This window comes from Gorilla gorilla, chromosome 4 (genome assembly GCF_029281585.2).
Source record: "Gorilla gorilla gorilla isolate KB3781 chromosome 4, NHGRI_mGorGor1-v2.1_pri, whole genome shotgun sequence".
Taxonomy (NCBI): Eukaryota; Metazoa; Chordata; class Mammalia; order Primates; family Hominidae; genus Gorilla; species Gorilla gorilla.
Genome location: NC_073228.2, coordinates 27,561,374 through 27,576,115, shown reverse-complemented (window position 1 = coordinate 27,576,115; position 14,742 = coordinate 27,561,374).

Here is a 14,742-nt window from a genome sequence, read left to right as displayed (position 1 = left end):
TGAATTCCCACACGTTGTGGGAGGGACCTGGTGTGAGGGAATTGAATCATGGGGGCAGGCCTTTCCCATGCTGTTCTCATGATAGTGAATAAGTCGCATGAAAGCTGATAGTTTTATAAGGGGGAGTTTCCCTGCACAAGCTCTCTCTTTGCCTGTTGCCATTCATGTAAGACGTGACTTGCAGCTCCTTGCCTTCCATCATGATTGTGAGGCCTTTCCAGCCATGTGGAACTGTAAGTCCATTAAAACTCTCTTTCTTTTGTAAATTGTCCAGTCTTGGCTATGTCCTTATCAGCAGTGTGAAAATGGACTAATACATATCTGTTATTAGAGTCTGGTCTCATCCATTGTTTTTGAGTTTTTTCTGCTTTTTAAATTTTATTTTTTGAGACAGAATCTCACTTTGTCACCCAGGCTGGAGTGCAGCGACATGATCTCGGCTCACTGCAACCTCCACCTCCTGGGTTCAAGTGATTCTCATGCCTTGACCTCCCGAGTAGCTGGGATTACAGACACCCACCACCACACCCAGGTAATTTTTGTATTTTTAGTACAGATGGGGTTTCGCCATGTTGGCTACTCTGGTCTTGAACTCCTGGCCTCAAGTGATCCACCTTCCTCAGCCTCCCAAAGTGTTAGAATTACAGGCGTGAGCCATCACACCTGAACTTTTCTGCTATTTAGACTGACCCTGATTATTTTTGTGAACCAAGGAGTGATCTCTGTCTGCTGTTCAGCAGAAACAGGAGGAATGGGCAATGTAAAAATTTGCATCAGGTTTATAATTCTGGGCATGCATTGGGATTGGCTAGCAACTCCGTATCAGCTTGGTTCCAACAATTGCCCAGTTCATGGAAAGCCTTCCTATTTAGTTTACTTGGAATTATTTTATCTATTTTGTTTTACTATTATGGAATATATGGCTGTTGTACTCTTTGTATAGGAATGCAGGATAAACTTACTCAACATTTTCTTTTTTTTTTTTTTTTGAGATGGAGTTTTGCTCTTGTTGCTCAGGCTGGAGTGCAATGGTACAATCTTGGCTCACCACAACCTCCGCCTCCCATGTTCAAGCGATTCTCCTGCCTCAGTCTCTCGAGCAGCTGGGATTACAGACATGAGCCACCACACCTGGCTAATTTTGTATTTTCAGTAGAGATGGGGCTTCTCTATGTTGGTCAGGCTGGTCTTGAACTCCGACCTCAGGTGATCTGCCTGCCTTGGCCTCCCAAAGCACTGGGATTACAGGCATGAGCCACTGTGCCCGGCCAACATTTTCTTAAATTGAATACTTATTAATCTTCCAGGTACCACCTTTGTGTCAGAACTCAGAGTTATGAATGGCCCTCACCATACTAATGCTTTCTGACTGAGCTCCTCTCTACCCTGAATAAAAGAGACCCTAATAGTTAGGCAGGAATATCACCACCCCTATTCAGCCCAAAGAAGTTACTGATGATGGAACCTCCTCCCTCTACAACACTTAGTCCCCTTGTAAAAGGGAGGAAGAAATGTGTCAGAGGTGTTGGAACAAGAGTGACTCCATCTTGAACAGGGGCTAGGTAAAATAAGGCTGAGACCTGCTAGGCTGCATTCTCAGGAGGTTGTGGATTCTTAGTCACAGGATGAGATAGCAGGTTGGCACAAGATACAGGTCATAAAGAACCCACTGATAAAACAGCATGCAGTAAAGAAACCAGCCCAAACCCATTAAATCCAAGATAGCAACAAAAGTGACCTCTGGCCATCCTCACTGCTCATTATGCTAATATAATGCATTAGCATGCTAAAAGACACTCCTCCCACCAGCACTATGACAGTATACAAATGCCATGGCAACGTCTAGAAGTTACCCTATGTGGTCTAAAATGGGGAGGAAACATTAGTTCTGGGAATTCCTCACCTCTTTCCCAGAAAACTTAGGAATAATCAACCCCTTGTTTAGCATATGATCAAGAAATAACCATAAAAATAGCCAACCAGCAGCCCTCAGGGCTGCTCTGCCTATGGAGTAGCCATTCTTTTGCTTCTTTACTTCTCCGATAAACTTGTGTTCACTCTACTCTGTGGACGTGCCCTGAATTCTTTCTTGTGTGAGATCCAAGAACCCTTTGCTGGGGTTCTGGAAACACTGTAGATAACATCACTATTGTGAAACCTACAATTGGTGTTTTGGAGATCTTTCAGACTGACCCCACCTGGACCCATGACTCATGAGTCAGCTGATCCTGTGGCTCCATGCAGAGGTGGACTCAACTCATGGAGACTGTTTTCCACACCCCTATGATTTCATCCTCAACCAATCAGTAACACCCATTCCCGAGCCCCCTGCCCACCAAATTTTCCACAAAACCCTTAACATCATAGCCTTCAGGGACATTGATTTGAGTAATAAATTTCATTTCCCATGTGGTGTGGCTGACCTCACGCTGAGTAAACTCTCTTTTTGCAATGCTATCATCTCAGTGAATTGATTTTTGTTTGTGCAGCAGGCAGGAAGAACTCATCAGGCAATTACACCTTCACCAGATGGTATTTATTAAAGTTTTGTAGAAGAATAAAGTTAAACCAATGAATTAGATAATTTTTGTTATTGAGAACTATTAGATATTTTATATCTAATATTTTACTATTAGATATTTTATATCTAATATTTTACTATTAGATATAAATATCTATATAGATATAGAATCTAATATATAGAACTATTATATATATTATATATGTGTATATATATATATATATATATATATATATATATAGTGTATTAGTCCATTTTCACACTGCTATAAAGGACTACCTAAGACTGGGTAATTTATAAAGAAAAGAGGTTTAGGTTGGGCAAGGTGGCTCACACTTGTAATCCCAGCACTTTGGGAGGCCGAGGCAGGTGGATCACCTGAAGTCAGGAGTTTGAGACCAGCCTCACCAACATAGTGAAACCCCATCTCTACTAAAAATACAAAAATTATCTGGGCGTGGTGGTGGGCACCTGTAATCACAGCTACTCAGGAGGCTGAGGCAGGAGAATCACTTCAACCCAGGAGGTGGAGTTTGCAGTGAGCCAAGATCATGCCACTGCATTCCAGCCTGGGCAACAATAGTGAAGCTCTGTTTCAAAAACAAAACAAAACAAAAATAAAAATCAGCTGGGCATTATGGTTGGCACCTGTAATCCCAGCTACTTGGGAGGCTGAGACAGGAGAATCACTTGAGCCTGAGAGGTGGAGGTTGCAGTGAGCTGAGATTTCGCCACTGTACTCCAGCCTGGGTGACAGAACAAAACAAGACTCCATCTCAAAGAAAAAAAAAAAAGAAAGAAAGAAAATAAAATAAGTTTAATTAAGTTGCAGTTCCACATGGCTGGAAGGTCTCAGGAAGTTTACAATCATGGAAGAAAGGGAAGGTGAAGAGAGTACCTTTTTCACAAGGTGGCAGGGGTTGGGGGTAACCACCACATACTTTTAAACCATCAGATCTTGTGAGAACTCACTGTCATGAGAACTTCATGGGGGAAACTGTCCCCATGATCCAATCACCTCCTACCAGGTCCCTCCCCTGACACTTGAGGATTACAATTCAAGGTGAGATTTGGGTGGGAACACAGAGCCAAACCATATCATTCCATTCCTGGCCCCTCCCAAATCTCCTGTGCTCTCACATTTCAAAATACAATCAGGCCAGGCATAGTGAGTCATGCCTGTAATCCCAGCAGTTTGGGAGGCCGAGGCAGGTGAATCACTTGAGGTCAGGAGTTCGAGACCAGCTTGGCCAACATAGTGAAACACCATCTCTACTAAAAATACAAGAATTAGCCAGGCATGGTGATGTTCACCTGTAGTCCCAGCTACTCAGGAGGTTAAGGCAGGAGAATCGCTTGAACCCAGGAGGTGGAGGTTGCAGTGAGCCAAGATTGCATCACTGCACTCCAACCTGGGCAACAGAGCGAGACACTGCCTCAAAAAAAAAGAACCACAATCATGCCTTCCCAACAGTCCCCCAAAGTCCTAACTCATTTCAGCATTAACCCAAAAGTTCAAGTCAAAAGTCTCATCTGAGATGAGGCAAGTCCCTTTTGTCTATGAGCCTGTAAAATCAAAAGCAAGTTAGTTACTTCCAAGATACAATGGGGGTACAGGCAGTGGGTAAATGCTCCCATTCCAAGTGGGAGTAATCGGCCAAAACAAAGGGGCTACAGGCCCCATGCAAGTCCAAAACCAACAAGGCAGTCATTAAATCTTAAAGCTCCGAAATAATTTTCTTTGACTCATGACTCACATTCAGGGAATGCTGATGCAAGAGGTGGGCTACCAAGGCCTTGGGCAGCTCCACCCCCCATGGGTCTGCCAGGTACAGCCCCCACAACTGCTTTCACAGGCTGGCATTGAGTGCCTGCAGTTTTTCCAGGCACATAGTGCAAGTTGTCAGTGGATCTACCATTCTGGGATCTGGAGGATGGTAGCCCTCTTCTCACAGCTCCACTAGGCAATGCTCCAGTGGGGACTCTGTGTGGGGAGCTCCAACCCCACATTTCCCCTCTGCATTGCCCTAATAGAGGCCCATGAGGGCTCCACCCCTGCAGCAGACTTCTGCCTGGATATCCAAGCATTTCCATACATCCTCTGAAATCTAGGCGGAGCTCAACTCTTGTCTTCTGTGCACGTACAGGCCCAATACCACATGGAAGCTGCCAAGACTTGGGGCTTGCACCCTCTGAAGCAACAGCCTGGACTGCACCTTGGTCTCTATTAGCCATGGCTGGAGCTGGAGCAGCTGGGACGTGTGGCACCATGTCCTGAGGCTGCACAGAGCAGAAGGGCCCTGGGCCTGGCCTGGAAAACCATTTTTCCCTCCTAGGCCTCCAGGCCTGTGATGAGAGGGCTGCCATGAAGATTTCTGAAATGCCCTGGAGATATTTGCCCCATCGTCTTGGCTATTAACATTCAGCTTCTCTTTACTTATGCAAATTTATGCAGCCCAGTGGCTTGAATTTCTCCCCAGCAAATGGGTTTTTCTTTTCTACCACAGGGTCAGGCTGCAAACTTTCCAAACTTTTTTTTTTTTTTTTGAGATGGAGTTTCATTCTGTTGCCCAGGCTGGAGTGCAGTGGTGCAATCTTGGCTCACTGCAACCTCCTCTTTCCAAGTTCAAGCAATTCTCCTGCTTCAGCCTCCTGAGTAACTGGGACTACAGGTGCACACCACTGTGCCCAGCTAATTTTTGTATTTTCTTTTTTTTCAGAGGCAGGGTTTCACCTTGTTGGCCAGGCTGGTCTCAAACTCCTGACCTCGTGATCTGCCCGCTTCAGCCTTCCAAAGTGCTGGGATTACAGGCATGAACCTCTGTGCCTGGCCCCAACTTTCCAAACTTTTATACTCTGTTTCCCTTTTAAATATAAATTCCAATTTCAGATTATCCCTTTGTAAATACATGTGACTGTATGCTGTTAGGAGTAGCCAGCCCACCTCTTGAACACTTTGCTGCTTAGCAGTTTCTTACTCCAGATACCCTAAATCATATTTGTCAAGGTCAAAATTCCACACATCCTTAGGGCAGGAGTAAAATACCACAAGTCTCTTTGCTAAAGCATAGCAAGAGTGACCTTTACTCCAGTTCCCAATAAGTTCCTTATCTCCATCTGAGACCACCTCAGAGTGGATTTCATTGTCCATATCACTATCAACATTTTGGTCAAAACCATTCAACAAGTCTCTAGGAAGTTCCAAACTTTCCCACATCTTCCTGTCTTCTTCTTGGGTTTGTTTTTGTTTTTTGAGACAGAGTCTCACTCTGTTGCCCAGGCGGGAGTGCAGTGGCATGATCTCAGCATACTGCAACCTCTGCCTCCCAAGTTCAAGCAATTTTTATGCCTCAACCTCCTGAGTAGCTGGGATTACAGGCACGCACCACCATGGCCAGATATTTTTTTAATTTCTAGTAGAGACATGGTTTCACCATGTTGGCCAGGCTGGTCTTGAACTCCTGAGCTCAAGCAATTCTCACACCTTGGCCTCCCAAAGTGCTGGGATTGCAGGCATGAGCCACCATGTCCAACCATCTTCTTGTCTTCTTCTGAGCCCTCCAAATTTTTCCAGCCTCTGCCCATTACCCAGTTCCAAAGTCACTTCCACATTTTCAGGTATCTTTATAGCAGTACCCCACTCCTGGTACCAATTTTCTGTATTAGCCAGATTTAACACTGCGATAAAGAACTACTTGAGGCTGGCCACGGTGGCTCATGCCTGTAATCCCAGCACTTTGGGAGGCTGAGGTGGGCAGATCATGAGGTCAGGAGTTCAAGACCAGCCTGGCCAACGTAGTGAAACCCCATCTCTACTAAAAATACAAAAATTAGCTGGGCATAGTGGTGGGTGCCTGTAGTTCCAGCTACTTAGGAGGCTGAGGCAGGAGAATCACTTGAACTCAGAAGGTGGAGGTTGCAGTGAGCCAAGATTGCACCCCTGCACTCCAGCTTGGGCAACAGAGTGAGACTTCGTCTCAAAAAAAAAAAAAAAAAAAGAAAGGACTACTTGAGATTGGGTAATTTATGGAGAAAGAGGTTTAATTGAGTCACAGTTTTGCATGGCTGGGGAAGCCTCAGGAAACTTATGGTCGTGCCAGAAGACAAAGGGGAAGCAAGCACCTTCTTCACAAGGCAGCAGGAGAGAGAGAGGCAGGGGGAACTGCCACACTGCCACACACTTTTAAACCATTGGATCTCATGAGAACTCACTATCACAAGAAAAGCGTGGGGGAACCACCCCCATGATCAAATCACCTCCCACCAGATCCCTCCTTCAACACTTGGGGATTACAATTCGAGATGAGATTTAGGCAGGGACACAGAGCGAAATCATATCATTGGGTATATAAAATTTTCAAACAGCATCATCATTCGAGCTAGAAATTTTTTTTTTTTTTTTTTTTTTTGAGACGGAGTCTTGCTCTGTCACCCAGGCTGGAGTGCAGTGGCACAATCTTGGCTCACTGCAACCTCCGCCTCCCAGGTTCACGCCATTCTCCTGCCTCAGCCTCCCGAGTAGCTGGGACTACAGGCGCCTGCCACCACGCCCGGCTAATTTTTTTGTATTTTTAGTAGAGACAAGGTTTCACCATATTAGCCAGGATGGTCTCGATCTCCTGACCTTATGACCCGCCTACCTCGGCCTCCCAAAGTACTGGGATTACAGGCGTGAGCCACTGCGCCCAGCAAGCTAGAACATTTTTAAATTTTGTAATTGTTATTGTTCATCAGGAGTTGAGGATTTAACACCATGAATAATACTATTAGTATGAAGAGAAATTCCCTTTTTATGGAGAACGTACATTACCCAGTGGCCATCAATTTGAAAGAACTTATTGGAAAAGTTCAAGGCCCATGTTAAGTCATGCCAGGATTCAAAAGACCACACCATCCACTTCTTTTTCTGTTCTTTTTTTCTTTTTTTTTTTTTTGAGACAGAGTTTCACTATTGTCGCCCAGGCTGGAGTGCAGTGGCGCAATCTCAGCTCACTGCAACCTCCGCCTCCCGGGTTCAAGCGATTCTCCTGCCTCAGCCTCTCAAGTAGGTGGGATTACAGGCATGTGCCACCATGCCCGGCTAATTTTGTATTTTTAGTAGAGACAGGTTTTCTCCATGTTGGTGAGGCTGGTCTCGACTCCCGACCTCAGGTGATCTGCCTGCCTCGGCCTCCCAGTGTGCTGGGATTACAGATGTGAGCCCGGCCATCCATTTCTAAACATCAACAAAACCTTGGAAAATATGAGAATGGTGTGATTAACAATTTGTATGAAAACTTCTATCTCTTGATAAGTATAAGTAGTTTTGTAATATAGGTCAGTTAGAGACAAAGTGGGGGCAGTGGTGAAATCTATTTTTAAATCTTTTTATTTATGTCTTGAGTTATATATTTATGTTCTCCTACTGATTGTTGTTGTTTTTTAATAGAGACAGAGTCTTGTTTTGTTGCCCAGGCTGGTCTAAAAATCCTGGCTTCAAGGAGTCCTCCAGCCTCAGCCTGCCAAAGGGGTGGGATTACAGGCATGAGCCACCTTGCCTGGACAGTAAATATTTTTTATAATACTTCTGCATTTCTCATTAGAAGTTTGTGAGGATTAAATGAGATTATCAGTATGAATCTTTTAGCACAGCAAAAAGGAATATAGCAACTTTATTGTGTGTTACTATATTTACCGTCAGTCTTATCAATATGGTAAATTACTGCAGACCTCAACAACATGGATTTGGCATGATTTTGAGAAATGTGTCAGGTGTATGGGGAAAATGTTTTCTTTTTCAATTTAAGACTTCACCTCTGGTTTATTATGCCACTTTTTTTTTTGTAGTTGTTGTTATTTTGGTTTTGGTTTTTTAAGACACTGTCTTGCTCTGTTGCCCAGGCTGGAGTGCAGTGGCACAATCACAGCTCACTGCAGCCCTGATTTGTCAGGCTCAAGCAATCCTCCTGCCATGGTCTCCCAAGTAGCTGGGACTACAGGCACATGCCACCAAGCCCAGTTAATTGTTTCAATTTTTTCAATTTTTTTCAATTTTTTTCAATTTTTTTTTTTTTTTTTAGAGATGGGGTCTCACTCTACTACCCAGGCTGATCTCACACTCCTAGGCTCAAACAATACTCCTGCCTCCTACTCAGCCTCCCAAAGTGCTTGGATTACAGGCATGAGCCCCCACGCCCAGCTGATTAATATTATTCCACTTTTGACAAATCCGTCTTCCACGGCCTTGCTAAAGCGCTCCTAGCAATGTTTGCTAACAGCTGTAAGCGGTATTTCCCTTGGTTTCCTCTGCTGTCTTTGGATCAGATCTGCGGTCAGCAAGCTTCCTGCTTGCAGCAGAGAATTCTAGACATGTCAGCTGTTCTGAAAGGTCCCCAGTCCTCCCAGGCACGATGGATCTCAGGGGCCCCATCCCTCCCTCTGCCCAGGCAAGCATGGAGGACACGCTGCTGGGGAAAGTGTCTTAACTGTCATGCTTACAAAACCTCCAATTCCCTTTAGCAGAAATTCTAGCACTGAGAGTTATCCCATCAGAGATTAAACTTGTAGGGTTCTTTCCATCCTCGCTTCTTTGATGAGAGAAATTGCCACTGATGTCACAGTATGAAAAGCACCATGTCATCTCTTTTAGAAGGGAAGTGCCTGAGAAGTAATTTTTACTGTAAGAGGGAATAAAGGCCTTTTGTGAACAGAGGGTTACAGATGATTTGCTACCAGGCAGTGGTGGACAGGTAGGGAGGAAGTGGGATGAAGGCAGCAGGCCCCTGGTGGTGGCAGGGTGTGGCCCCTGGGGTGGCTGACCACCAGGAGGTGGGCCCTGGGGAGCCTGGAGTGAGTCAACGCTGGGGTGGGGAGGATGTCCTAGCAGAATCTGGACGTGGGCAGAGAACTGGCTTCCCTACAGAGATGACACCTGTCTTTGGTTTTTTTTGTTTTTTGTTTGTTTAGTTTTGTTTTGAGACAGGGTCTCACTCTGTCACCCAGGCTGGAATGGAATGGCGTGATCTCAGCTCACTGCAACCTGTGCCTCCCAGGTTCAAGTGATTCTCATGCCTCAGCCTCCCAAGTAGCTGGGATTACAGGCATGCACCATGCCCAGCTAACTTTTTATATTATTTGTAGAGGTGGGGTTTCACCATGTTGGCCAGGCTGATCTCAAACTCCTGACCTCAGGTGATTCACACACCTCAGCTTCCCAAAATACTGGGATCACAGGCTTGAGCCACCTCGCCTGGCCTGACGACACCTGTCTACAGGAATGTGCAGGACCTACCTACAGGGTTAACCCTGTGTGGAGACAAGAATCAGTAATCCAGGCAACCCTGCCTGATCATAGTGCTTCCTTTCACTTGGGAAGCCCCTCCCATCATTTCCCACCTCCCACTTCAGACTGGTGAGACTGGAATATGTGGCATTACTTTGTGTACACTTCATAGATCCAGGAGAATTCTGGATCCTGTAGAAGTGAACCAACCACAAGCTACTCCACATTGTTAATTTAGGGATTCTGAGACCTCAAGTCAAGAAAGTTCTGATCGTGGGCACTGGGCAGACAGAGACAGTGGAAAAGAATTGGGAGCCCAGGCTATGACTTCAGACAGATGAGGAAGTTTTGTTTGTTTTATTTTTATTTACTTATTCTTTATTTTTATTTTTTGAGACAGGATCTCGCTCAGCTGCCCAAGCTGGCATGCAGTGGCAAGTCATAGCTCACTGCACCCTTGACCTCCCAGACTCAAGTGATCCTCCTGCTTCAGTTTCCTGAGTAGCTGGGACTACAGGTGCACACCACCACACCCGGCTAATTTTTATTTTTAGTAGAGACAAGGTCTCAGTATGTTCCCCAGGCTAGTCTTAAACTCCTGAGCTCATATGATTCTCCCGTCTTGGCCTCCCAAAGTGCTGGGATTACAGGTGTGAGCCACTGTACCCGACCCACACAGGGTTTGAATCCCAGCCATGCTACTTCCTAGCTGATTTTCCCCAAATGTATAATGGGGACAATAACCCTCTAGAGAATTACAGGAGATCATGAGGAAAAAGCATTTCACACAAGGCCTAGTCAATACACAACAGCTGCCACTATGACTATGAACCGAAATTCATGATAAACTGCTTCTAACAATGCATGCTATCCTCAACAAAGAATGTATGCAGGGGAGGGGGTGCTAAAGACATTCCTGGGGGCAGGGACAACAAGCGGAAATGAATTATATTCATGCCTATTGGATATTTTCTTTGGATTTTGTATGCTGTTTCGATTTTTATAATTTTTTTTCTTAAGGAAAAAAACACATATTTTTTTCTTAAGGAAATAGACACCGGCCAGGTGTGGTGGCTCACGCCTGTAATCCTAGCACTTTGGGAGGCCGAGGCAGGGGGATCACCTGAGGTCAGGAGTTCGAAACCAGCCTGGCCAACATGGTGAAACCCCGTCTCTACTAAAAATAAGAAATAAGCCAGGCATGGTAGCGCATGCCTGTAATCCCAGTTACTCGGGAGGCTGAGGCAGGAAAATCGCTTGAACTGGGGAGGCGGGGAGGCGGAGGTTGCAGTAGGCCGAGATTACACTATTCCACTCCAGCCTGGGTAACAAAAGTGAAACTCTGTCTCAAAAAAAAAAAAAAAATAGACACTGTTGTTGCAAGCCTATGGGTTGCCCGAGGGCGAGTATGGGCTCCAGGTAGGTCTTTTGAGGAAAGGATCTTGTTTTTATCTTTCATGTAAAAGTTACTTTATCTTTCTCAATACCTCAGTGGTTTTGAACCCAAGCCTCTGGGAAATGTCCCAACCTCCTGTCCTCACTCAGTGCACCATACTACCAGGCTTAGAGGAGGCTCTTTCTCCTTATGGAGGACCAAGGAAAGGTGTTGTCAAGGTCTGCCATTATCCCATCTTTCCTCCTTCTCCATAATAGGAATATTAATGCAGAAAGAAATAATTGAAAGAGGAGCGGCCAGGCGCAGTGGCTCATGCCTGTGATCCCAGCACTTTGGGAGGCCAAGGAGGGCGGATCACCTGAGGAGTTCGAGACCAGCCTGGCCAACGTGGTGAAACCCCATCTCTACTAAAAATACAAAAATTAGCCGGGCGTGGTGGCAGGCAACTGTAGTCCCAGCTACTTGGGAGGCTGAGGCAGGAGAATTGCTTGAACCCAGGAGGCAGAGGTTATAGTGAGCCAAGATCGTGCCATTGCACTCTAGCTTGGGGGACAAGAGCAAGATTTCATCTCGAAAAAAAAGAAAGAGGAGCTAGAATAAGAAAATAAAAGCTGGAGAGAATGTGGAGAAATAGAAACGCTTTTACACTGTTGGTGGGAGTGTAAATTAGTTCAACCATTGTGGAAGTCAGTGTGGTGATTCTTCAAAGATCTAGAACTAGAAATATCATTTGACTCAGCAATCCCATTACTGGGTATATACCCAAAGGATTATAAATCATGCTACTGTAAAGACATATGCACACGTATGTTTATTGCAGCACTATTCACAATAGCAAAGACTTGGAACCCACCCAAAAGTCCATCAATGATAGACTGGATTAAGAAAATGTGGCACATATACACCATGGAATACTATGCAGCCATAAAGAAGGATGAGTTCATGTCCTTTGCAGGGACGTGGATGAAGCTGGAAACCATCATTCTCAGCAAACTATCACAAGGACAGAAAACCAAACACCGCATGTTCTCACTCATAGGTGGGAATTGAACAATGAGATCACCTGGACACAGGGAGGGGAACATCACACACTGGGGCATGTCGGGGGGTGGGGGGTTAGGGGAGGGATAGCATTAGGAGAAATACCTAATGTAAATGATGAGTTGATGGGTGCAGCAAACCAACATGGCACATGTATACCTATGTATCAAGCCTGCACATTGTGCACATGTACCCTAGAACTTAAAGTATAATAATAAAAAAAATAAAAATAGCATTCTACTCTCCAGATATAGCTATTGTTAACATTTTGAGAAAATATCCTTCCAGATAGTTTCTCTCTTTCTTTCTTCCTTTCCTTTCTTTTTTAATTTAGAGACAAAGTCTCATTATGAGTCTCCCAAAGTGCTGGGAATACAGGCATGAGCCACTGTGCCCGGCCTCCAGATAGTTTTTCTATGTATATAAATTATGCACTTTCTTATTTAGAAAAATGATTTATGTTATTACAACTGTTAATAATACCTTTTCTCTTTTCTTAAGTATATTGTGATTCTCTTACCACATCATGAAATGTTCTTCTACATCACCATTAAAAATTCTTTTTTTTTTTTTTTTTTTGAGACAGTGTCTTTCAAAAGTGCAGTTCTGAATCAAGGCAGCCTTGAAGTCTTGTTATTATGGCGAGCCCTCCAGTGCCAGAAGAACTGAGGTAGGAGTAAACTCAGATCAGCCTTTGAAATAGAATGTGTGAGGCCAGGTGCAGTGGCTCATGCCTGTAGTCTCAGCACTTTGGGAGACTGAGGTGGATAGATCACTTGAGATCAGGAATTTGAGACCAGCCTGGTCAACGTGGCGAAACCTCGTCTCTAGTAAAAATAAAAAAAATTAGCTGGGCGTGGTGGCAAGTGCCTGTAATCCCAGCTACTTAGGAACCTGGGAACCGGGGAGGTTGCAGTGGCCCGAGATGGTGCCACTGCAGCTATTACTCAAGTTTGAAAATACTAGAAGTTGCCAATATATATTTTTTTAATTGCCAGACTTGTCTGCAATTTGTACTGGATCTGATAGAGAAACCATTTCCATGGGTCTATATGAAAATGTGGAGCTGGGGGTAGTGGCTCACGCCTGTAATCCCACAACTTTGGGAGGCCGAGGCAGGTAGATCACCTGAGGTCAGGAGTTCGAGACCAGCCTGGCCAATGGGGTGAAATCCCGTCTCTACTAAAAATACACAATTTAGCCAGGCGTGGTGGCACGTACCTGTAATCCCAGTTACTTGGGAGGGTGAGGCAGGAGAATCCCTTGAACCCAGGAGGTGGAGGTTGCAGTGAGCTGAGATAGAGCCACTGCACTCCAGCCTGGGCAACAGAGCGAGACTCCATCTCAAAAAAAAAAAAAAAGAGAGAAAGAAAATATGGGTGCGGGGAATGATTCTATGGTTGTCTGTTCTTTTCCAGCTGGCCAGCAGTGGTAGCCAAAAAGTGACAGGATGCTGATGAAAAACATTGCAGACGTGAAGAAAAGAAAAAGTTGATGGAATTTTGCACATGTATCTGACAGTTCACCCATCCAAACTTTTATAAAGTGCTGTAAAGTTGTTGTAGTAAGGGTTGGGCATGGTAGTTCATGCTTGTAATCCTAGCACTTTGGGAGGCCACACGCAGGAGAATCGCTTGAGCCCAGGAGTTCAAAACCAGCCTGGGCAATATAGTGAGACTTCATCTCTATAAAAAAGTTAAAAACCTAGTAGTGTATGGTGGTTTGTGCCTGTGGTCCCAGCTACTAGAGAGGCTGAGGTGGAAGGATAGTTTGATTCTGGTAAGTGGAGGTTGCAGTGAACCAAGATGGTGCCACTGTGCTCTAGCTTGGGAGACAGAGCGAGATTCAGTATCAAACCCCCTAGCTAGAGGATGCTAGCTAGGTGACGCTGAGTCAATAAGGAAGGATTTTGTTACATCTTGGGAACTAAGGCACAGAGATGAATGTCCCAGCTCAAGGCTGCCCCAGCCATTCAAATCCTTGCTTCCTCTCTTGGTGGACCTGTCAATTCTTGCAAGTGTCAACCAGCTGTCTTGCCCACCTAGCCCTATAGTCATACCTTTCTATCCTTTTGGTGATCTCCACTCCATCAAGAAGTGGCTCTGCACATTCTATTTCAGCTGACATTTTTTTTTTTTTTGAGACAGATTTTTGCTCTATCACCCAGGCTGGAGTGCAGTGGTGCAATCTTGGCTCACTGCAACCTCCACCTCCTGGGTTCAAACGATTCTTCTGCCTCAGCCCCCCAAGTAGCTGGGATTATAGGCACGCATCACCACACCCAGCTACGTTTTTTTTATTTTTACTAGAGATGGGATTTCGCTGTGTTGGCCAGGCTGGTCTCAAACTCCTGACCTCGGGTGATCCGCCCGCCTCAGCCTCCCGAAGTGCTAGGATTACAGGCATGAGCCACCGCACCCAGCCTGCACGTTCTATTTCAAAGACTGATCTAAGGTAACTCCTACCTCAAATATCCTGGCACTGGAGGGCTTGCCGTAATAACAAGTCCCCAAGGCTCCCTTG